The 23,393-nt window shown below is 45.1% G+C and overlaps 1 long non-coding RNA gene across 1 annotated transcript in view; it reads left to right on the top strand.

Moving 5' to 3' along the window:
- Positions 1 to 22,344, top strand: part of LOC138658219 (uncharacterized) — a 36,726-nt gene extending 14,382 nt beyond the window's left edge. The window contains exons 2-3 of the long non-coding RNA XR_011317398.1: positions 21,271 to 21,402; positions 22,244 to 22,344. This is a non-coding gene — a long non-coding RNA (uncharacterized lncRNA). The remainder of the gene's footprint in view (positions 1 to 21,270; positions 21,403 to 22,243) is intronic.
- Positions 22,345 to 23,393: the final 1,049 nt, after the last annotated feature.

The raw sequence follows: 23,393 nt of genomic DNA, 5'->3' as shown, positions 1-23,393 counted from the left end.
ATAATTTTTGCCAGGGGTTGTATATATACTGTGTATATTAATGCCATCTACTCATTATATAACTGAATAATGTTGACATTTTGCACAACAGCTCTTTACAGCCCTCACTGTCTATACTGTGATGTCAGACTTAAAAGCGTTTTGAACTACTCGGACCCTTACAATTCCCAATGTAAAATAAAGACACCTTATACTCACCTCCTGTACCGGTGGCAGGATGCCTGAGGCTCGGGTGATATTGTTATGTCACACGAGCCCTGCAACCAGTCAGAGGTCGCTAATGAGCTCTGTACTCTCACATGTTTCAGATTAACCTGGTGTAACAGGCCATAGTATACCCTGAGTTACGACTGTACCCGGTGTTAAAGCGGCCTAGGATTGATTATACCCGTAACCCGGGTATATTATAACCTAAGCCAATTTATAATCCAGTGTGTAAATTGGCCTAGGCCATTTTATACCCCCTCATGTCAGATTAAATCCCCTCTTGATATCATCAGCATTGAGTGATATACAAAAGAATTACGGTACTTAATTTTTCAATATCTTATTATTGGTTCAGGTTTGTCAGGTTAGTTATGTGAGAAGATAACAAAATTAAATCTTAAAGTTCTAATCACATAGACTTTTATTACTTGAACTAGAAAAACGTCAATCAGTAAAAATATTAGACTTCCACAAAGATATAAAGAATCCTACCGCACATCTCAGTAGTTACACATTAAAAGCAACTGTGTGTCTGAGTCTTATAGAAAGAGATCTGCACTCTTTTCAACCAATCAGAGACAGGTTGAGAAAGCCAATGAAGTGATGAGATCAAGTTACAATTGCATTCCAAGGTCAAAGCACTTAAGGCCCCTTCACATTAAGCGACGCTGCAGCGATACCGACAACGATCCGGATCGCTGCAGCGTCGCTGTTTGGTCGCTGGAGAGCTGTCACACAGACAGCTCTCCAGCGACCAACGATCCCGAAGTCCCCGGGTAACCAGGGTAAACATCGGGTTACTAAGCGCAGGGCCGCGCTTAGTAACCCGATGTTTACCCTGGTTACCAGCGTAAAAGTAAAAAAAAACAAACACTACATACTTACCTAACGCTGCCTGTCCCCGGCGCTCTGCTTCTCTGCACTCCTCCTGTACTGGCTGTGAGCACAGCGGCCGGAAAGCAGAGCGGTGACAGATAGCGTTAGGTAAGTATGTAGTGTTTTTTTTTTTTTACTTTTACGCTGGTAACCTGGGTAAACATCGGGTTACTAAGCGCGGCCCTGCGCTTAGTTACCCGATGTTTACCCTGGTTACCAGTGAAGACATCGCTGGATCGGTGTCACACACGCCGATCCAGCGATGTCAGCAGGAGATCCAGCGACGAAATAAAGTTCTGGACTTTGTTCAGCGACCAACGATCTCCCAGCAGGGGCCTGATCGTTGGTCGCTGTCACACAGAACGATATCCTTAACGATATCGTTGCTACGTCACAAAAAGCAACGATATCGTTAACGATATCGTTATGTGTGAAGGTACCTTTAGATTAATGGACATAAATTTCATCTCAGATGCAATGACTGTTGTCAATTAAAGGTACCTTCACATTAAGCGACGCTGCAGCGATACCGACAACGATGTCGATTGCTGCAGCGTCGCTGTTTTGTCACTGGAGAGCTTTCACACAAACAGTTCTCCAGCGACCAACGATGCCGGTAACCAGGGTAAGCAGGGCCGCGCTTAGTAACCCGATGTTTACCCTGGTTACCATCGTAAAAGTAAAAAAAACAAACACTACATACTTACCTTCAGCTGTCTGTCCCCGGCGCTGTGCTTCCTGCACTGGCTGCTTTCCGGCCGCTGTGCTCACAGTCAGTGCAGGAAGCAGAGCGCCGGGGACAGACAGCTGAAGGTAAGTGTAGTGTTTGTTTTTTTTACTTTTACGATGGTAACCAGGGTAAACATCGGATTACTAAGCGCGGCCCTGCGCTTAGTGACCCGATATTTACCCTGGTTACCAGTGAAGACATCGCTGAATCGGCGTCACACACGCTGATTCAGCGATGTCTGCGGGAGATCCAGCGACGAAACAAAGTTCTGGCCTTCTAGCTCCGACCAACGACATCACAGCAGGATCCTGATCGCTGCTGCGTGTCAAACTGAACGATATCGCTAGCCAGGATGCTGCAACATCACGGATCGCTAGCGATATCGTTTAGTGTGAAGGTACCTTAACAGTCACATTGTATTGTAAAAGAGCAATCTTCATCATGTGATTAACAATAGAAATTTGTTCGGAATACGTTCGTCAATCTCAAATTTGGCACGAACGTAGCACATTCGGATTCGTGTTCGCTTTCACGAGCATTTTTACTCAAAGTCGGCAAAATTCAGTCACAGTTCACTAAATTATTACATTTCAACTAATGCTTTTGTTATGACTTTGGTTAGGATAGTGATGCTGTATGATGAGCAGGGAGGGTGTGTTTGATAAGGGGAGGGGGTATGGTGGGAGATGAGCGACGCATTCTTTTGTTTTTTCTCTTAACTTTATGTGTGTTGATTCTGGTAGCCAATCAGGGCATACAAGCCATCCACAAAATCATGACACAAAGTCTGCTGTGAAAAGTTGCTTGCCATATAAAAAGCAGACATCTTGTTTTGCTGGTGCCATTTTCTCAGTGTTACGCGCAGAGAAGCCGCTCTTGATAGTGAACTTGTCAGATAGCTACCGTATTTTCCGGCATATAAGATGACTTTTTAACCCCTGAAAATCTTCTTAAAAGTCGGGGGTTGTCTTATACGCCGGGTGTCGTCTTGTACGCCGGGTGCAGACCAATGTGTATATGGTAGGTGGGGGGAGTGGTCCCGATGATGAAGAAAGGGGGCGTCTCACAGGAAAGTGTGAGTGGAGTATCCCCCTATTACCTCATTGTGGCAGCGTGGGGTTTCTGTGCTGGTGAGCGGTGGCGGCGGCTCCTCTTTGTGCAGCGTCGAGGCTCTGTGCTGTGGGGCGGCGGTGGCATATCTTCGTGCAGAGTCGGGGCTCCTCCGGCATTTCCTCAAAGCCCGGAGGCACCGGCAGCTCCATTGCTGCGATGCGGTGGCCTCCGGGAAAATGGCCGCTGGGAGCGGCGCATGCTCCGAGATCTCGGGAGACGAGATCTGAATCTGAGCATGCGCCGGCCCCCAGTTTCAGTGCAAATCAGAAGGCCAGATTTCCACTTAAAAATCGTTAGATCTAATATTGGGATGCAGCTTGGATGGCCAATATAGCTAATCCAAATCATATGTGATAAAACTGTGTTTCGTTAACAAATTTGAAGGCCAGATTTCCACTTAAAAATCGTTTGGCATAATATTGGGGTGCAGCCACGAGGCCCAATTAGCTACTCCAAATCATTTGTTATAAAACTGTGTTTCATTGACAAATCAGAAGGCCAGATTTTCACTTAAAAATCATTAGGCCTAATATTGGGGTGCAGCTACTTATATATCGTTAGGTATAACAGTATCGTTCAGGCACACTATCTAAGAAAGTAAATAGTGATTGTTTATTTAGTGACAGGTGACTAACAGCTGTGTGCCTAAGGTTGTAAAACAGCAGGTTACAAGAAGGGAAGGTTACTTACAATATGATTGGGAAAAAGCAAAGTTGTGGTGGAAGGGGGAAGGTTTGGTGTTTGATGTGTATGTGGGTTAGGTATTAATGTTAGTGAAAGTGTCAACTGAACAAAACACCATCTTGTCCAATCCAAAGACCACTGACAACATATGTTACTGGATGGGCTACTCAACACCGTTTCTTTGGCAGCCGCACAGCGGTGCTCAGAAAGAGCATTTGCTACCGTGGATGGCAAGTGCTGCATCAAGTAGCCTCTCCTCCTCTTCCTCCACCTTAACATCACATATAGTACAATCCTCAGAGGTGGCACCCCAATCACCTTTGCTTCCCCCATCAAAAAATGTAAAACGCCGAACTGACTGTAGGGAACCAAAGATGGGCCATTCTGCAGAGTTGTTCACACATTCTATTCCATTGGCACAAAGGTCTACTCTGAAGAATCACAGAATCCAGAGGAGGAAAGCATCTTCAACAATGCTCCAATTTTTTTCATGTTGGATCCGGGGCTGGATGAAGTAGGGTCTGAGCAGAATCCAGACCATCGTCCCAGACATAAACCACTAAGGGTGGAGGTGATCCTTTCTTTCTTTCAATTTTCTTTTTATTGAAGTTTCAATAATTACAGACAAGTAGAACATCAAGAACTACGAATGAGCATAACCAAGAGTAAAATAACATGTGATAAGTTAGCGATATAAACTTAGGCCAACTGACATTAATAAGTCCATATGCTTTTAAAGATAATGAGTCCAACAGCTCATTCAAAATTGTTGTTACGGAAGTAACTTTATAGATTTAGAGAGATGAGAAGGTATAGGGGGAAACAGAGAGAAATGGTGGTTAAGAGAGGGGGGGGGGGAGGGAGGGGTTAGGAAGACACCTTGAGGATTGAGTGATTTATGGTGTTATTGCAGAGTAAAAAGAATTTTGGGTCCTGAATTGGATCCATGCTTTCCAAGTGTTATAGAACTTATCAGTGGTATGGTTCACTCTTGCGGCTACTTCTTCTATGTGGAATAATTGCTCAATTTTGGAGTAAAGCTGGCTGGAGGTGGGTATATTCTTAGTGTTCCAATATGTCGGAATTAAAGATTTCCCAGCCATTGTAATGAACTCTGCCATCTTGGAGACGTTCTTTTCATTTGGCCAAAGAGGAAGCTTTAAAAGGACATTCTCCGGTTTTAGAATTGTCCGTTTTCCCAAGATCTTATATATAATAGAGTTAATCTCACTCCAAATTGGAGTAAGCTGCGAGCAAGACCACCATATGTGTATGTAGGAGCCATCCGCTACTTCACATCTCCAACAGTTGGTGGCTATATTGCGATGCCATCTCTGGGTGAGCTTGGGCGTTATATACCATCTGGAGATAATTTTATACGAATTTTCCTGAATCCGCACACATGTAGATGGACCATGTGAGTTTCTATATATGTATTTAGTTTGTGTTTCAGAGAAGGAGGTACCAATGTCTTTTTCCCATCTAGCTAGATAAGCACGTTTCAGTGGTGTATCTATGCTTATTAGTGATTGATATATTATTGAAAGGGTTCGGGTAGGGGTTTTTACTCTTGCACATAAGATTTCAAAACGGGTTAGGGATCTATTAGTGTCAATCAACCGGTATTTTTGGTGAAAGAGATAGGAGAGTTTACCATGTTGCAAGAACGTTAGATCCGAGAGTCCAGGTATTTTGCTTAAATCTTGTAAGGATAGTAATACTGCTGTGTTACTTTCCTTATATTTTTCTAGCAATATTACTGTGCGAAATTGATGTTTGTTCCATCTGAGTGTGGCTGTAATAATAAAAAAATGGAGGTGTTGCATGAGGTATCAAGGCTCCCAGCTAAGAAGGCTTACACTGCTCCCTTAACCACCAAGTCCGCATTGAAATTTCAATTCCCACCTGTAAATGCTGTGCCAGACTCTGATATCTCATGCATGGGCCATGGATGACTTCTTCTGTGCCACTTGCAATTTTCTACTGTTGGTCAATTGATGCCACTTTTCATGGTGTCTGCCCTAATCGTTGCTGTTTGGGAAGCTTTTTGTCTCCCCCTAATGTGTATACATTTGGTTTGCCTCCCATTGAATCTAATGGGGTTCAGATACTGTTCATCTAACATGTTCGTCAAACATCTAAACGTTCAGCGAATGGAACCAAATTGAACCTTGAAAGGTTCGCTAATCTCTAATTAACAACACAAAGACATTCCCACTATGTGTAAGTCAGTTTTAAATGATTAAAGACTGGCCTCTAAAATCTCATTTACAAGGACTCATAAAATAGAGGGGTATATTGTAGCCTGGATGGGTACAGTTTGCCTAGGCTATTTTACACACCTGGGAATAGTATCGCCTTGAACAGTTTATCCTCCCGGAGTATTCTCTGGCCTGGGCCAAACTATACCTGGGTTTAATCTAGACAGGGGTTCATTCTTCCTGTTGCAGCGGAACGTCTGGGAGAGGTGCGAGTACTGCAGCCCATTAGCTCCCGCAGAATCTCAGCATGGCTCATGTGTAATAATGTTATTCAAGCATTGAGAGAACTGCTGAGGACATTGCTGGACCTGTGCCTATACGGGAGGTGAATATAAGGTGTATTTATTTTACATTTGGGACTGTATTACATAAGAAGGAATGGAAAACCCCTTTAATCTGTGGACAAAGTTCAGCTAATTTGGGCGAAAAAGAAGACCTTTTTTATAGTGTAACCAATTTTGTAATATATTTCCCATAGTAAGATATTTGATAAAATGTAAATGTAAGCTTGCAAAAGATTATATTTATTAAAATCTAATCCAGTATGCATGACCTATGCTTTCTCAGCTTTTGAATCCAGTTGACTCATTAATACTTCTGCTCTTTCAGGCAGTGACAAGCTCAGGAAGTTGTACAGCTGAATCACTGAGATTCAGATACCATACTAATGATTCACAACTTTTGATCTTTGGGACCCACTCCTTTAATACGAGCATAAAATGCCAAATAAATCCAATAATGCACACCAGCCCTTACCCTCACTTCCTTTCTGAAACCAACACTCTCATTAAATTTTTACCTTATTTCTTATTTCAATGATATTTAGCTGATTATCGCTGCACTTCATAAATTCGGAAGCACTTTGATGTACATAAATTCTTAGCAAAGGTCATTCACAAATTGTAATCTACCGATCTTCTGATTTGTGACTGTGGAGAGATTAAGGTGGCTGTCTAATAGAAAGCCCCCCCATATACAATAGATAGGCAGTCAGCCAATCCTATCAATATTAGTCCAATATGTATGGGAACTTCCCGAAGTATCTAGCATGTCCGATTTTTGTTAATAGATCCTTATATCCTCCTGCTGTCTGGCAGCGTCTCTCTCATTGATAAGATAGGAGCTCTCGGCTGAGTCAAGTCTTAGGGTACCGTCACACTATAACATTTCGATCGCTACGACGGTACGATTCGTGACGTTCCAGCGATATCGTTACGATATCGCTGTGTCTGACACGCAGCAGCGATCAGGGATCCTGCTGAGAATCGTACGTCGTAGCAGATCGTTTAGAACTTTCTTTCATCGCTGGATCTCCCGCTGTCATCGCTAGATCGGTGTGTGTGACACCGATCTAGCGATCTAGCGATGCGATCCAGCGATGCGTTCGCTTGTAACCAGGGTAAACATCGGGTAACTAAGCGCAGGACCGCGCTTAGTTACCCGATGTTTACCCTGGTTACAAGCGTTAAACTAAAAAAAAACAAACAGCACATACTTACATTCTGGTGTCCGTCAGGTCCCTTGCAGTCTGCTTCCAGCACTGTGACTGCCGGCCGTAAAGTGAAAGCAGAGCACAGCGGCTGTGCTTTCACTTTCACTTTACGGCTGGCAGTCACTGAGTGCGGGAACCAGACTGCAAGGGACCTGACGGACACCAGAATGTAAGTATGTGCTGTTTGTTTTTTTTTAGTTTAACGCTTGTAACCAGGGTAAACATCGGGTAACTAAGCGCGGTCCTGCGCTTAGTTACCCGATGTTTACCCTGGTTACCCAGGGACCTCGGCATCTTGGTCGCTGGAGAGCGGTCTGTGTGACAGCTCCCCAGCGACCACACTACGATTTACCTACGATCACGGCCAGGTCATATCGCTGGTCGTGATCGTAGGTAAATCGTATAGTGTGACGGTACCCTTACTGTGCATGGGGGACTTAAGAGAGATAGCTGCTGGCTGACTAGTTGTTCGACCGAAAACTATCTACTGTCTATGGGAGCTTTCCACTAGTCAGCCATCTTTATGTCTTCATAGTCATGCTATGTGTTTAGCCTAGGGTTGACTAACGTCTAGACCCACATTTGCCAATTTTCATAGACTGTTCCACAGATGATATTTCCTGCCATTTCTAGCACATTGAGTTGGTGGATTAGCACCATTGGTGTGAGGAGGCATAGTTCTATAGAAAACTACTTTTTTTCACATGGCTGGTAATGCAGTGGTATGTAAAAGTTTGGGCACCCCTGGTCAAAATTACTGTTATTGTGAACAGTTAAGCAAAGTGAAGATGAAATTATCTCTAAAATGTCTAAAGTTAAAAATAACACATCTCCTTTGTATTTTAAGCAAAAAACATTTTTTTTCCATCATTTACTGTACATTTTAGAAATTACAAAAAGGAAAATGGGCTGATGCAAAAATTATGCAGATTTATGTTCTTATATAACTTTTATCAAGGTTTCAGACCTTAATTAGCCTGTTAGGGTTATTGCTAGGAAAGGTGATGTGAATTTCCCAGCTTTATAAAAATCCAGCCTCCTCTAACATTGTGCCAAAAAACAGCAGCCCACACAGCAGGAGAAGGCTATACAAAGATAGCAAAGGAATTTCATGTTGCCCTTTGCTCAGTTCTAAATGAAATTAATAGGTGGCAGTTAATAGTAACAGTGGAGGTCAAGATAAGGTCTGTAAGACCAAGCTAAATTTCAGTGAGGGCTGCTCATAGGATTGCTAGAGAGGTAAATCAGAAGTTGACTACAAAAGACCTTCAGAAAGATTTAGCATACTCTAAATACACTAGTATTTGTGGTACATTGTTCTACTGTTCAGAGACAGCTGCACAAATTTTCTTCATGGAAGAGTCATCAGAAGAAAACCTATACTGCATCCTCACAATAAAATTCAGAGTCAGATGTATGCAATAGCACATCTAAACAAGCCTAATGCATTTTGGAAACATGTTCTGTGAAATGATGAGGCTAAGATAGAACTTTTTGGCCACAACGATCAAATGTATGTGTGGAGAATAAAGGGCACAGAATTTCAGGAAAAGAACATCTCGCTAACCATTAAGCATGAGGATGGCTCAATCATGCTTTGGTGTTGTGTTGCAGCCAATGGCACAAGGAACATTTCAAGGGGAGAGGGAATAATTGATTCAACGATATTTCAATAAAATATTGATTGAAACATAACACCATCTGTAAAAAAGGTGAAGTTGAAAAGAGGATGGCTTCTACAAATGGAAAATAATCTGAAACACATGTCAAAATCCACAACAGACTACCTCAAAAGGCGCAAGCTGAAGGATTTACAATGGCCCTCACAGTCCCCTAATCTAACTGGACACATTTCCAAGGAAGAATGGATGAAAAACCCTCAAACAAGAATTAAAAGACTCTTGTCTGGCTACAAAATGGAGAGGGCTCTCTGTGGCAATTGATTGTTAATACATTTGCTATATCCAGGTTTTTATTTATATGGAGAATGCTTCTTTATATGGCACCACCCTGAGGGTACGTTTCCACGTTCAGGATGGCCGGCGCTTTGGACGGAGAGGAAAACTCGCTCCACCCAAAGCTCTGCCCCCTTCGTAGACGCGATGATGCCGGATATGTTCATTGCACACATCCGGAATCATCGCACCCCACACATAGGGCCCTGTGTTTTAGCTTGTGGCGATGCAGCGTCGCCGCAAGGTAAACGGACATGCTGCGATCTAAAAAGATGCGCCGGATTCGCAGGGCCGCCGGATGCGTGTTTCCACGCATAGTGGAGACGGGATTTCATAAAATCCCCTCCACTATGCTGTAACATCTGGACGCTGCGTGTTTGACGCTGCAACTCAACGCAGCGTCAAACACGCAGCGTTTCCTGAACGTGGAAACATACCTTCACTCAATGTTCTTGAAGAAGCAGTACTCCCCAGAAACCTAATTAAAGGGGCTGTCTGGTGTTAATCTACAAGTGTACAGTTACTCTATGTGACTGCAGACTTCCGAATCCTCACATCATGTCCTCTACGCACGGTGAGGATTCTCCAGTGCTGGCATTGGGTATGGTGGGCACATGTGTGGAAGTATGAGATATGCAGATTTCCAAACAAATTTAGACTAGATGGGCGCGGCCTCACTAACTGTAAGTGTATTGAGCGAGGCTGGAAAAAAATCTAGTCGGAATGTGGCTGGGAGTATACATATCATATACTTGACTACCGTTCCCGGTTCTGGCACTGGAGAATCTTTAATGCGCACAGTAACTGCAGACTTGTAGTTTAAGACCGGACAACCCCTTTAAATTACCAGTGCTTTCTCTTCATTCACAGGATTGATGGCGTCCGTCCCGGAAATACTTTAGTAAGAATAAATAAAGATTATTTGGTATGCATACATTTACCACATCATGTGGCTGTGGAATAGAAGGCGTAGTCACAATGACACAAGAATGCAATTTTGTGAGACCCATACTTGCCTTGAGGTGTTGAAGGCCTCATGTAACCTCTTCTTCTGCTTAAGCATGTGGAGGAATGCACTTGGAGCTAAATAATAGACAGACATTAACACTTCTTGAGATCTAAGTTTTGAATTCACATTGTTTCTAGTCTTAAGCTTGGACCTGTGTAATATGGACATTAGGGGAGAGGAATCTTAAAGGGAACCTGTCACCCCCAAAATCGATGGTGAGGTAAGCTCACCGTCATGAGGGGCTTATCTACAGCATTCTGTAATGCTGTAGATAAGCCGCCGATGTTACCTGAAAGAGGAGAAAAAGAGGTTAGATTATACTCACCGAGGGGCGATCCTGCTCCGATGGGTGTCTCAGGTCCGGAACAGCGCCTCCCATCTTCATTCCATGACGTCCTCTTCTGGTATTCACGTCGCGGCTCCGGCGCAGGCGTACTTTGTCTGCCATGTTGAGGGCAGAGCAAAGTGCCGCAGTGCGCAGGCGCCGAAAAGGTCAGAGACGCCCGGCACCTGCGCACTGCAGTACTTTGCTCTGCCCTCAACAGGGCAGACAAAGTACGCCTGCGCCGGAGCTGCGGCGTGAAGACCAGAAGAGGACGTCATGGAATGAAGATAGGAGGCGCCGGAGCGGACCTGAGACACCCATTTGACCGGACCGCAGCGGGACCGCCCCTGGGTGAGTATAATCTAACCTCTTTTTCTCCTCTTTCAGGTTACATCGGGGGCTTATCTACAGCATTACAGAATGCTGTAGATAAGCTCCTGATGACAGTGAGCTTACCTCACCATCGATTTTGGGGGTGACAGGTTCCCTTTAAGGAAGGTTGTTGATTAATGGAAATCTGAGGAAGGCAAGCAGACGAGAAAAAGGAAAACAACATATTTCAGGAATTAAGAGGAAGAAATCTTAAAGGCCCCATCTTAAATTACCAAGGCACCATCTAATTACACGTCTCTTTATTTATAATTCAAATTAAAGGAATATTCCCATCTCCAAAATCCTATCCCAATATGTAGTAGGTGTAATAATAATAATATTAACAAATACCTTTAATTAGAAATGTAGTATAGTTCATCTGATATGATAGGTCTCTTTCCTCATGTGTAGGCATTGCAGGACCTTAGGTATTGGTTATATCCACTGATATAGTGACAGTTAGTTTGGATGGCACAGCACTGTTTAAGGAGTGTGCCACTGACTGCGGTGCCCCCCCACCCGTTCCATTCACTTGGCATTTCCCTTCTCTCCCTCCCCACCCCCTCTTTTCGTTATGTGTTGAGTGGTTTGGCCCGTTTTGATTGGCCAATGGTAGCTCTTAGGGCTATTTTTAGCCCCCCTCCCACTTGTACCTGGTATATAACAGCAGTAGCTGCGTGGATCCTCCCCTTCCCCTTTGGGTCCTGGAGGTGCTCGTCTGTGCTGTCTGGTGAAGAGTGGTGTGATGGCCGATCCTATCTTCGACATGCTGCATGTCAGGGCATCGCAGGAAGGTGAGCACTGGGTGCAGTCTCTGATTTCAGGGCTTAGTGCCTGTCTTCCTCCTCCGGCTGCTGCAGTATCTGGAGGCCGGCAGTCCACTAGGTGTTCCCACACTCCTGTCCATCTCAGCCCTAGCCCCTGCCCCATTCCCTCTCCTGCTCTGCGAGCAGGGCGTTCACGTGATCGCAGGGCAAGCAGGGAGGCCCTGCCCACACCAGCTCTGTCTGCTGTTGCTCCGCCCCCTATCTTTCAGAGTTTGGTAGCTCCGCCCCCTGTCTTTCATAGTGCGGTAGCTCCACCCCCTATCTCTCATAGCGCAGTAGCTCCGCCCTCTATCTCTGCGATCGTTGCTGCTCAGCCTGCCACTACTGATGCTTTCATTCCTTCTGTCAGGCGCTCACATGAGCGCTCTTCAGAAGGAGGGAGCACACATAATCTTTCTCTGGCCACTCTCCCTGCTCCGCAGCCTGCCAAGTTAGTAATAATACACTCGGGCCGGACAGAGAGTGTGGCTTCCTCCATTGTGCCCCAGACCAGTCTCCCTCCCCTCCCACAGGTCGGCGTGCAGGGCACTGTGGACTCCATTACTGAGGCTCCATTTTTAACCCCTCAGCCTCAGAATTTATTATTACAGCCCCCACTTAGTTTACAGATGGGGTCCAGAGGCAGTACCTCAGCCTCTGCAGATGACTTTGCTGAGCCAGTAACAGTAAGCACGCAGCAAGGCACGCAGCAAACTTCAGGGGGGCACCTCCAGAGGTGGCTGGCCCTGCAGCCTGAAATAGGTTGTAGGGTAAAAGCTACGGACGTGTGGATCAGGTTAATGCTTTCCCAAAAACAGCCCCCCTTTCCAACAGCGGCCACTAGTCACCCCACAACAGCAGGTCACAACTCCGTGTTCATCCGTAGACCTGGAGCCTGCTGGTTGTTCAATGAGGGACACTGCCATTTCTTTGGGCTATGCAAGTACAAGCATGAATGCTCCTCCTGCAGAGGAGCTCATCCTGCGGCCCGCTGTCCCTGCCCAACAAGCAAACTGCCAGTCAAGCCTGCCTCTAGTGAAAGCAGGGAACATAAGGACCCGGTGAGCGTATCTGCGATGGGCCCTTGGCTAGATCGTTATCCTAATAAAGATGCGGCGGGCCAACTTCGATTTAGTTTTTCATATGGTTTTTTTTTTTATCCCTTTCAAATTTAGCAGGTCCCCTTCATTTGCTGCGAACTTAAAATCTGCCCGGGACCACTCTGGTGTTTTATGCAAGAAAATCATCAAAGAAGTGAAGTTAGGCAGGATTGCTGGCCCATTCAAATCTCCTCCTTTTTGGAACTTTAGAGTTTCCCCTTTGGGTTTAGTTCCGAAAAAGGAACCTGGCAGTTTTCGTCTTATACACCATCTATCCTACCCCAAGGGTGAGTCTGTTAACCCCTTCAAGACCCAGCCTATTTTGACCTTAAAGACCTTGCCGTTTTTTGCAATTCTGACCAGTGTCCCTTTATGAGGTAATAACTCAGGAACGCTTCAACGGATCCTAGCGGTTCTGAGATTGTTTTTTCGTGACATATTGGGCTTCATGTTAGTGGTAAATTTAGGTCAATAAATTCTGCATTTATTTGTGATAAACACGGAAATTTGGCGAAAATTTTGAAAATTTCGCAATTTTCACATTTTGAATTTTTATTCTGTTAAACCAGAGAGATATGTGACACAAAATAGTTAATAAATAACATTTCCCACATGTTTACTTTACATCAGCACAATTTTGGAAACAAAATTTTTTTTTGTTAGGAAGTTATAAGGGTTAAAATTCGACCAGCGATTTGTCATTTTTACAACGAAATTTACAAAACCATTTTTTTTAGGGACCACCTCACATTTGAAGTCAGTTTGAGGGGTCTATATGGCTGAAAATACCCAAAAGTGACACCATTCTAAAAACTGCACCCCTCAAGGTACTCAAAACCACATTCAAGAAGTTTATTAACCCTTCAGGTGCTTCACAGCAGCAGAAGCAACATGGAAGGAAAAAATGAACATTTAACTTTTTAGTCACAAAAATTATCTTTTAGCAACAATTTTTTTATTTTCCCAATGGTAAAAGGAGAAACTGAACCACGAACGTTGTTGTCCAATTTGTCCTGAGTACGCTGATACCTCATATGTGGGGGTAAACCACTGTTTTGGCGCACGGCAGGGCTTGGAAGGGAAGGAGCGCCATTTGACTTTTTGAATCAAAAATTGGCTCCACTCTTTAGCGGACACCATGTCACGTTTGGAGAGCCCCCGTGTGCCTAAAAATTGGAGCTCCCCCACAAGTGACCCCATTTTGGAAACTAGACGCCCCAAGGAACTTATCTAGATGCATAGTGAGCACTTTGAACCCCCAGGTGCTTCACAAATTGATCCGTAAAAATGAAAAAGTACTTTTTTTTCACAAAAAAATTCTTTTAGCCTCAATTTTTTCATTTTCACATGGGCAACAGGATAAAATGGATCCTAAAATGTGTTGGGCAATTTCTCCTGAGTACGCCAATACCTCACATGTGGAGGTAAACCACTGTTTGGGCACATGGTAAGGCTCGGAAGGGAAGGAGCGCCATTTGACTTTTTGAATGAAAAATTATTTCCATCGTTAGCGGACACCATGTCGCGTTTGGATAGCTCCTGTGTGCCTAAACATTGGCGCTCCCCCACAAGTGACCCCATTTTGGAAACTAGACCCCCCAAGGAACTAATTTAGATGCCTAGTGAGCACTTTAAACCCTCAGGTGCTTCACAAATTGATCTGTAAAAATGAAAAAGTAATTTTTTTTCACAAAAAAATTCTTTTCGCCTCAATTTTCTCATTTTCACATGGGCAGTAGGATAAAATGGATCATAAAATTTGTTGGGCAATTTCTCCCGAGTACGCCGATACCTCATATGTGGGGGTAAACCACTGTTTGGGCACTCGGCAGGGCTCGGAAGAGAAGGCGTGCCATTTGACTTTTTGAATGGAAAATTAGCTCCAATTGTTAGCGGACACCATGTCGCGTTTGGAGAGCCCCTGTGTGCCTAAACATTGGAGCTCCCCCACAAGTGACCCCATTTTGGAAACTAGACCCCCCAAGGAACTTATCTAGATGCATATTGAGCACTTTAAACCCCCAGGTGCTTCACAGAAGTTTATAACGCAGAGCCATGAAAATAAAAAATAATTTTTCTTTCCTCAAAAATGATTTTTTAGCCTGGAATTTCCTATTTTGCCAAGGATAATAGGAGAAATTGGACCCCAAATATTGTTGTCCAGTTTGTCCTGAGTACGCTGATACCCCATATGTGGGGGTAAACCACTGTTTGGGCGCACGGCAGGGCTCGGAAGGGATGGCACGCCATTTGGCTTTTTAAATGGAAAATTAGCTCCAATCATTAGCGGACACCATGTCACGTTTGGAGAGCCCCTGTGTGCCTAAACATTGGAGATCCCCCAGAAATGACACCATTTTAGAAACTAGACCCCCAAAGGAACTAGATGTGTGGTGAGGACTTTGAACCCCCAAGTGCTTCACAGAAGTTTATAACGCAGAGCCATGAAAATAAAAAAAAAAATTATTTTCTCAAAAAATGATCTTTTAGCCTGCAATTTTTTATTTTCCCAAGGGTAACAGGAGAAATTTGACCCCAAAAGTTGTTGTCCAGTTTCTCCTGAGTACGCTGATACCCCATATGTGGGGGTAAATCACTGTTTGGGCACATGCCGGGGCTCGGAAGTGAAGTAGTGACGTTTTGAAATGCAGACTTTGATGGAATGCTCTGTGGGCATCACGTTGCGTTTGCAGAGCCCCTGATGTGGCTTAACAGTAGAAACCCCCCACAAGTGACCCCATTTTGGAAACTAGACCCCCAAAGGAACTTATCTAGATGTGTGGTGAGCACTTTGAACCCCCAAGTGCTTCATAGAAGTTTATAATGCAGAGCCGTGAAAATAATAAATACGTTTTCTTTCCTCAAAAATAATTATTTAGCCCAGAATTTTTTAATTTTCCCAAGGGTAACAGGAGAAATTTGACCCCAATATTTGTTGTCCAGTTTCTCCTGAGTACGGTGATACCCCATATGTGGGGGTAAACTACTGTTTGGGCACATGCCGGGGCTTGGAATTGAAGTAGTGACGTTTTGAAATGCAGACTTTGATGGAATGCTCTGTGGGCATCACGTTGCGTTTGCAGAGCCCCTGATGTGGCTTAACAGTAGAAACCCCCCACAAGTGACCCCATTTTGGAAACTAGACCCCCAAAGGAACTTATCTAGATGTGTGGTGAGCACTTTGAACCCCCAAGTGCTTCATAGAAGTTTACAACGCAGAGCCGTGAAAATAAAAAATCATTTTTCTTTCCTCAAAAATTATGTTTTAGCAAGCATTTTTTTAGATTCACAAGGGTAACAGGAGAAATTGGACCCCAGTAATTGTTGCGCAGTTTGTCCTGAGTATGCTGGTACCCCATATGTGGGGGTAAACCACTGTTTGGGCACACGTCAGGGCTCGGAAGTGAGGGAGCACCATTTGACTTTTTGAATACGAGATTGGCTGGAATCAATGGTGGCGCCATGTTGCGTTTGGAGACCCCTGATGTGCCTAAACAGTGGTAACCCCTCAATTCTACCTCCAACACTAACCCCAACACACCCCTAACCCTAATCCCAACTGTAGCCATAATCCTAATCACAACCCTAACCCCAACACACCCCTAACCACAACACTAACCCCAACACACCCCTAACCCTAACCACAACCCTAATTCCAACCCTAACCCTAACCCTAAGGCTATGTGCCAACGTTGCGGATTCGTGTGAGATATTTCCGCACCATTTTTGAAAAATCTGCGGGTAAAAGGCACTGCGTTTTACCTGTGGATTTACCGTGGATTTCCAGTGTTTTTTGTGCGGATTTCACCTGCGGATTCCTATTGAGGAACAGGTGTAAAACGCTGCGGAATCCGCACAAAGAATTGACATGCTGCGGAAAATACAACGCAGCGTTCCCGCGCGGTATTTTCCGCACCATGGGCACAGCGGATTTGGTTTTTCATATGTTTACATGGTACTGTAAACCTGATGGAACTCTGCTGCGGATCCGCAGCGGCCAATCCGCACCGTGTGCACATAGCCTAATTCTAAAGGTATGTGCACACGCTGCGGAAAACGCTGCGGATCCGCAGCAGTTTCCCATGAGTTTACAGTTCAATGTCCGGCCGGCAGATTCGGCGGGCGCACTGCGCATGCGCCCGCCATTTCGGAAGATGGCGGCGCCCGGGAGAAGACGGACGGGACCACGGCTGGATCGGTAAGTATGATAGGGTGGGGGGGGACCACGGGGGGGGGGGATCGGAGCACGGGGGGGGGAATCGGAGCGCGGGAGGGGTGGAACGGAGCGCGGGGGGCGTGGAACGGAGCACGGGGGGGCTGGAACGGAGCACGGGGGGGTGGAACGGAGCACCGGGGGGGGTGGATCGGAGTGCAGGGGGGGTGATTGGAGCACGGGGGGGTGATTGGAGCACGGGGGGAGCGGGCACGAGCACGGGGGGGAGCGGAGCACTGGACGGAGGGGAGCCGGAGCAGTGTACCGGCCAGATCGGGGGGGTGGGGGGGCGATCGGAGTGGTGGGGTGGGGGCACACTAGTATTTCCAGCCATGGCCGATGATATTTCAGAATCGGCCATGGCTGGATTGTAATATTTCACCCGTTATAATGGGTGAAATATTACAAATCGCTCTGATTGGCAGTTTCACTTTCAACAGCCAATCAGAGCGATCGTAGCCACGAGGGGGTGAAGCCACCCCCCCTGGGCTAAACTACCACTCCCCCTGTCCCTGCAGATCGGGTGAAATGGGAGTTAACCCTTTCACCCGATCTGCAGGGACGCGATCTTTCCATGACGCCGCATAGGCGTCATGGGTCGGAATGGCACCGACTTTCATGACGCCTACGTGGCGTCATGGGTCGGGAAGGGGTTAATGACGGAATTTCCATGGAGGATGCATCGGTATCATATATTTCGTTTGACAGGGCGGTGGCCTTGGCCCACCAGGCTGGCGCCGGCACCCTCCTTGCGAAGTCTGATATCGAATCTGCCTTCCGTCTCTTACCAGTTCACCCCGATTGGTTCCACCTTTTGGGATGCCAGGTGGATGATGGTTTTTATTACGACATGTGCCTCTCGATGGGTTGTTCCATATCTTGTTATCATTTTGAACTCTTAAGTTCCTTTTTGGATTGGGTTGTTAGATCCGGAATGGGTTACAGATCTGTCACACACTATTTGGATGATTTTCTGTTTGTGGGTCCTAAAGATTCAACTGTTTGTGTACAGTTATTGGATTTTTTCAAGGACATAGCACACCAGTTTGGGGTCCCGTTATCTGCGGAAAAAACTGTAGGCCCAGTTACAACCCTGTTGTTTTTGGGGATTGAAATTGACACTGTGAATATGGTTTATCGTTTAACTGCGGAAAAAGTGGAAAAACTGATGTGCATGATTGAAGGTTTTTGTTCAGTTAAAAAAGTTACCCTCCAACAAATGCAATCCTTACTCGGGCTATTGGTTTTTGCCTGTAAAGTCATGTCGGCACATTTATATGGACGTAACCTTGGATATGAATTCGATATGGCTCCAGGACCAAGAAGTCGTCTGGGATATGCGGATTGACACCCTGCACTGGTGTTAGGAATACATTTATATATATATGTTGATTTATATATAGATTTTTTGTACTTTGCATATATCTTTTTCTGTAATTTTTTTTCTGTGTTTTTTTTTTTCTTTCCTTTTGTACATGCTGTGCCGCCTCTTGCCTTACTCAACATCTGTCCTATTGGACCACTGTTTATCTAGATGAGGGTCCTGGGCACGGCTTTTGGTAAGCTTATAATGCTAAGTATATGTGCACCATCCGTTCGCTTTGGGTCCATTCAAAATATGCCCTCTCCTCACATGCTCTAGCCCTTTATAATATCTGTATTCACTCTCCCTCTTTCTGCCATGGGGAGCTAGGGGTCCCTTGGGATGGGATTGCGGCTGTATAGATTAGACATATGTGTTGGCTCTCTGGATCAAACTATTTGGTGGGAGGTTTTGATTTCTATGTCTAGGATTAAGTTGTACTTGTTATGATCTGGGACGTGACATATTGGAGGGATGCTTGCCCATATTAAAATGAGTGTAAATCAACCAAATTTCAGAATCTCTCTGTTATCACTTACTCGTTGGTCCCAGTAGGTCCCAGATCTCATTATACCGGACGCTTTGCCGTGTAGGGTTGCCTTTCACCGGCATCATTTTTGGCTTCCTTATGTTTGCGCATGTGCATTTGATATTGGGGTTGGCCCCTAGGTAAGAGTGCTTATTTTTTGCTCTGGGCTGGTTCTGTATACTTAATGCTATTAATGTTGCTCCTTCTGGGTCAGGTGTCTCTTATGAGACCTGGCCTTGTTGGGGCGTCTTAAAGATCTCCCTCACTTAGGGGGCTTGCCATAGCTATTAAGGCTGTGGGTTTTTTTTACCCACGCAGACTGGTCCGTGTGGTCCCCAATGCCTATGCACCCCACAGTTGGCTCTCATGTATTTCATGTGGGACTGTCCCTTTTGCCTGCCCCAGATGCATGGGTGCAGGTGGCGTTGTGTATATTTTTTTATTTTTTATTTTTTATTTTTTTGAACAGAGCACTTGCATATTGTGTCTCTGAATTGCAGCAGGGGACGTCCCTGTGTTTGCGGGTTGCCTTGGCAGTTGCTACGGCTCACTGGCGCATGCATGGGTTTGATACTGTCCTGTGGTGCGCTGCGCATAAGTATCGTACCGTAATCATGTCGGAAGCACATACCGACTGTGAGTTTACCTGTGTCTGGGGGTTGCCCTGGTAATGGACGGAGCTCCTTAGCGCCTGCGCATTGATTAGCTATATTCCCATGGATGTCTTCTGGGATCATCTTTTATGCCTGCACCAACCAGATGGGCGCAGGGACTACAGCTCACTTGCCGGATGTGAGGTACTCGCATATCTTGTGCTTATCGTAACAAGGGACGCCCCTTTGTTTATAGGTTGCCTTGATAACCATTATGGCATATTGGTGCGTTTGTGGGCTGGTACTGGGGGTGCCGGGCGCCTGCGCATATGTACTGCATTGTGACTATGACGAAAAATACTTACCAGCGCCGAGCGTATTCTGTGTATGGGGGTTGCCTTGGATACCGGACGTGCAGGCTGACGCTTGCACAAGTCATTACGTCGGGGTTCTATAGCGCCTGCGCATTGGGTGGCCTCGCACGCCATGATGGACTCTGAGCCCCTGCCGCCATTAAGCTGCCCACCTGGCATATATTATGGTCTATTACTATTACTATTTAAAGTAAGTCCATGCCACCAGTTGACTGTGGACCTTGAGGAAGACGCCTCCAGCGTCGATACGCGTGGGTCTTGCATTGGTAGAGTCCTGGTATACACCCAGCCGGTATCAGTTCTCTTGTTGTGGGAAGGGGGTTCTCGGGTAGTGGATTTTGGGCGATTTCTGCTTCTATTTTTGCAACCGCTTTCCACTAGGTCCCTTTGGATACTTTATTAACCCTCTCAAGCCTGCATGGTATACCACTTTTTAGGTGGGGCAGTGTGTCCTGGATACCTATTTGAGGGATGATGTGGTTACTAGCTAGTCTATAAGTGACACAGCATGCACACAGGGCTGTCTTTTTCCATTTTTCCCACTGTTTATTTGTACAACATCACCGGCAGTATTCATGATTAGACTCTTCAATGCTGTTCTGGTATTATACTCTGTATTGTATGGACCCTTATCTCCCATCGTTTGTGGGAGTTTTTAATTGTTTTTAATATGGTTACTGTGTGGTGTGGTCTAAATAAAGATTGTTGTATATCTGTTTGATATTTTTGTGGTGATCCCATTCTTTATGATGCTGTCTTTTCTTTTTGTGTTGTGTTTGGTTACATTTACATGCATCAGGTGATCCCCTTTTAGAAACTGTGGTAGATGGTGCCCGCTCAATTTCTTGCTGTTTCACTGTTTTATGTCTTCAGAAATTTCTAGCCAGGAGTTAAAATTATTTTCGGATGCGGCCAGGTCGGCTGGTTTTGGTACCATTTTCTGAGATCAGTGGTGCGCGGCTGCTTGGCCAGAGTCGTCGAAGTTGCAAGGGCTTTGCAAAAACCAAACGCTATTGGAACTTTTTTCCATTGTAGTAGCTGTGGAGATATGGGGCACTCAATTTGCCAACAAAAAAATATGCTTCTTGTGCGACAATCTCAGCGTGGTCCATTGTATAAATCGCTTGTCTTCATCTTCTCCTCCAGTTCTTAGCCTACTTCATCACCTAGTCCTTGTCTGTTTAAGTAAGAACATATGGTTTCGGGCTCACCATGTTCCAGGAGTGGAAAATGATATTGCTGATGCTTTGTCACGTTTTGATTGGCAGGTCTTCAGGGAGCTTCTCACCAGTGCATAACAGGAAGGATTGCTGTGCCCTTCTTCCCTATGGGACATTGTGGCCAACAGTTAATCCCGTTGGTCCGTTCGTCAGTGGCTCCCTCTACTTGGCAGTCATACGGTAAGTGTTGGGTGGAATGGTGTCATCTGATCAATGGGAGACCAGTTCATTCTTTCTGCCAGGCCAGACTTGAGGTAACAGTTGAATTTTTGTTGTTACTCTGGAATTCTGGAATTTTGGTTTCTTCAGCATAACAACGGCTATCTGGTTTGGCCTTTTATTTTCAATTGCTAGGTTGGCCAAATGTTGCAAAGGCCTTTATAATCAGGCAGGCCTTAAAAGGGTGGAAGAGAGCTCAACCCTGTAAAGAAAGTAGATGCCCCATTTCGATTTCCTTATTACATCAGTTGGTTTCATCTACCCCTGTTATTTGCTCTTCGCAATTTGAAGCTGCTCTTTTTTCCGCTGCGTATGTCATCCTGTATTTTGGAGCTTTACGCATTAGCGAGTTAGTCCCTAAATAAAAAAATATGCCAGATAAGGGTGCTAGTAATAAATGCGATACGTCTCCGTATTCGCAGATCAAAACTGACCCTTCTGGGAGGGGTGCCTGGATTCTGGTAAGCACAGTTTCAGGATGCCCAGTTTGCCCGGTTATGACGGTTTTAAAATATCTGGAATTCAGAATTAATGGAAAATATTTCCTTGCGCATGCAGATGGGTCCCCGTTGACTAAATTTCAATTTCAGTCGGTTTTTCTCAAAGGCCTACAGGCTTCCGGGGTTCAACCTGGGGAATATGGGACACAGTCCTTTCATTTAGGGGTCGCCACGGAAGCTGCAAAAGCTGGTTTACCATAGGCAGAGGTTCAAAGGATAGGTAGATGGCGCTCTGCTTGTTATGCTAGGTACATTAGACCAGATTTACTAATTTGATTTTTTTTATTTTTTTGGTTGTTTAGGTCATTCCAGGCCAACAGTGTGGTTCCTAGGCCATTCATATATTTTCTGGGCTGCTCAGAGAGTGGAATGCCGTCCTGGAGGAAGACATATGGGTTTTCAGGGTTTGGATGTTAATTGGAGGGGCATTCGGTGTCTGAGATGGCCTCAGGTGCTACAAGAAGTGGTTGATATCGGGAGGGATATGTTTGGGCCAGTAATTCTAGTTTTGCATGTTGGCGGGAATGATTTGTGTTCCTACAAGGTTGCTGAACTGCTTACTATGATGAGGTCTGACTTGGTAAGATTTCCTAGTTTTTTTCCAGAGCTCATACTAGTATGGTCAGAGATAGTACCTAGAGCCGTGTGGCAGGGTGCCCGGGATGGGATGGCAGTGGAGCGGACCATAAACGCACGTATGTCCAAATTTGTAAGGAATAAGTTCGGTGTGGTGGTGAGGCATCACCAGCTGGAGGGTGACAATTCAGCTCTCCTGAGGTCAGATGGAGTCCATCTCACTGATATCGGTTTGGATATCCTGTTGTCGGGGCTTCAAGATGGGATAGAACAAGCGCTGTACTTGATGGGTGGGGGTCGGAGTCCCGTGTAGTACTACACGGATCCTCCATGGCTGTTTCAACAATAGGAAGCACCGGAAGGTTGAGGCTAAGTAGGCTGACTTGCCTGTAGATGTTACAGGGCATTTGGCTACTGGTCTGTTGTGAAGTTGAAAGTGCTTCTTTCCATTGTTATATATGTTATATATGAAAAAAGAAATTAAAGCTTTGACCCTCAACCAGCAATTTACTTGTGTTGTCTCTTTATTGGGAGATGGAATACTACTCGGGAGGGGGAGGGAGAGTGGTTCTGCCAGTCCGGTGTTTTTTGGGGTCGCCGCAGTCAGCTAAATGCTAGTGGTCGTAATCATGGATACCTCAGGTCCTGCAATGCCTGCACATGAGGAAAGAGACATAGTGAATCAGAAGAACTATATACTGTATATGCATTTCTAATTGGAGGTATTTGCTATTATTATTATTATTACACCTACTCTACATATTGGGATAGGATCATAGAGATGGGAATATTCCTTTAAGTTTTGATATTAAATTACCGTATTTGTTTTATATTTTTTTAATTTTATGTCAGTTGATATTAGATTCTTCATTCCCC

The sequence above is a fragment of the Ranitomeya imitator genome, chromosome 1, assembly GCF_032444005.1.
Source record: "Ranitomeya imitator isolate aRanImi1 chromosome 1, aRanImi1.pri, whole genome shotgun sequence".
Taxonomy (NCBI): Eukaryota; Metazoa; Chordata; class Amphibia; order Anura; family Dendrobatidae; genus Ranitomeya; species Ranitomeya imitator.
The sequence above is the reverse complement of the archived record's forward strand: the minus strand, read 5'-3'. Positions and strand labels throughout refer to the sequence as shown.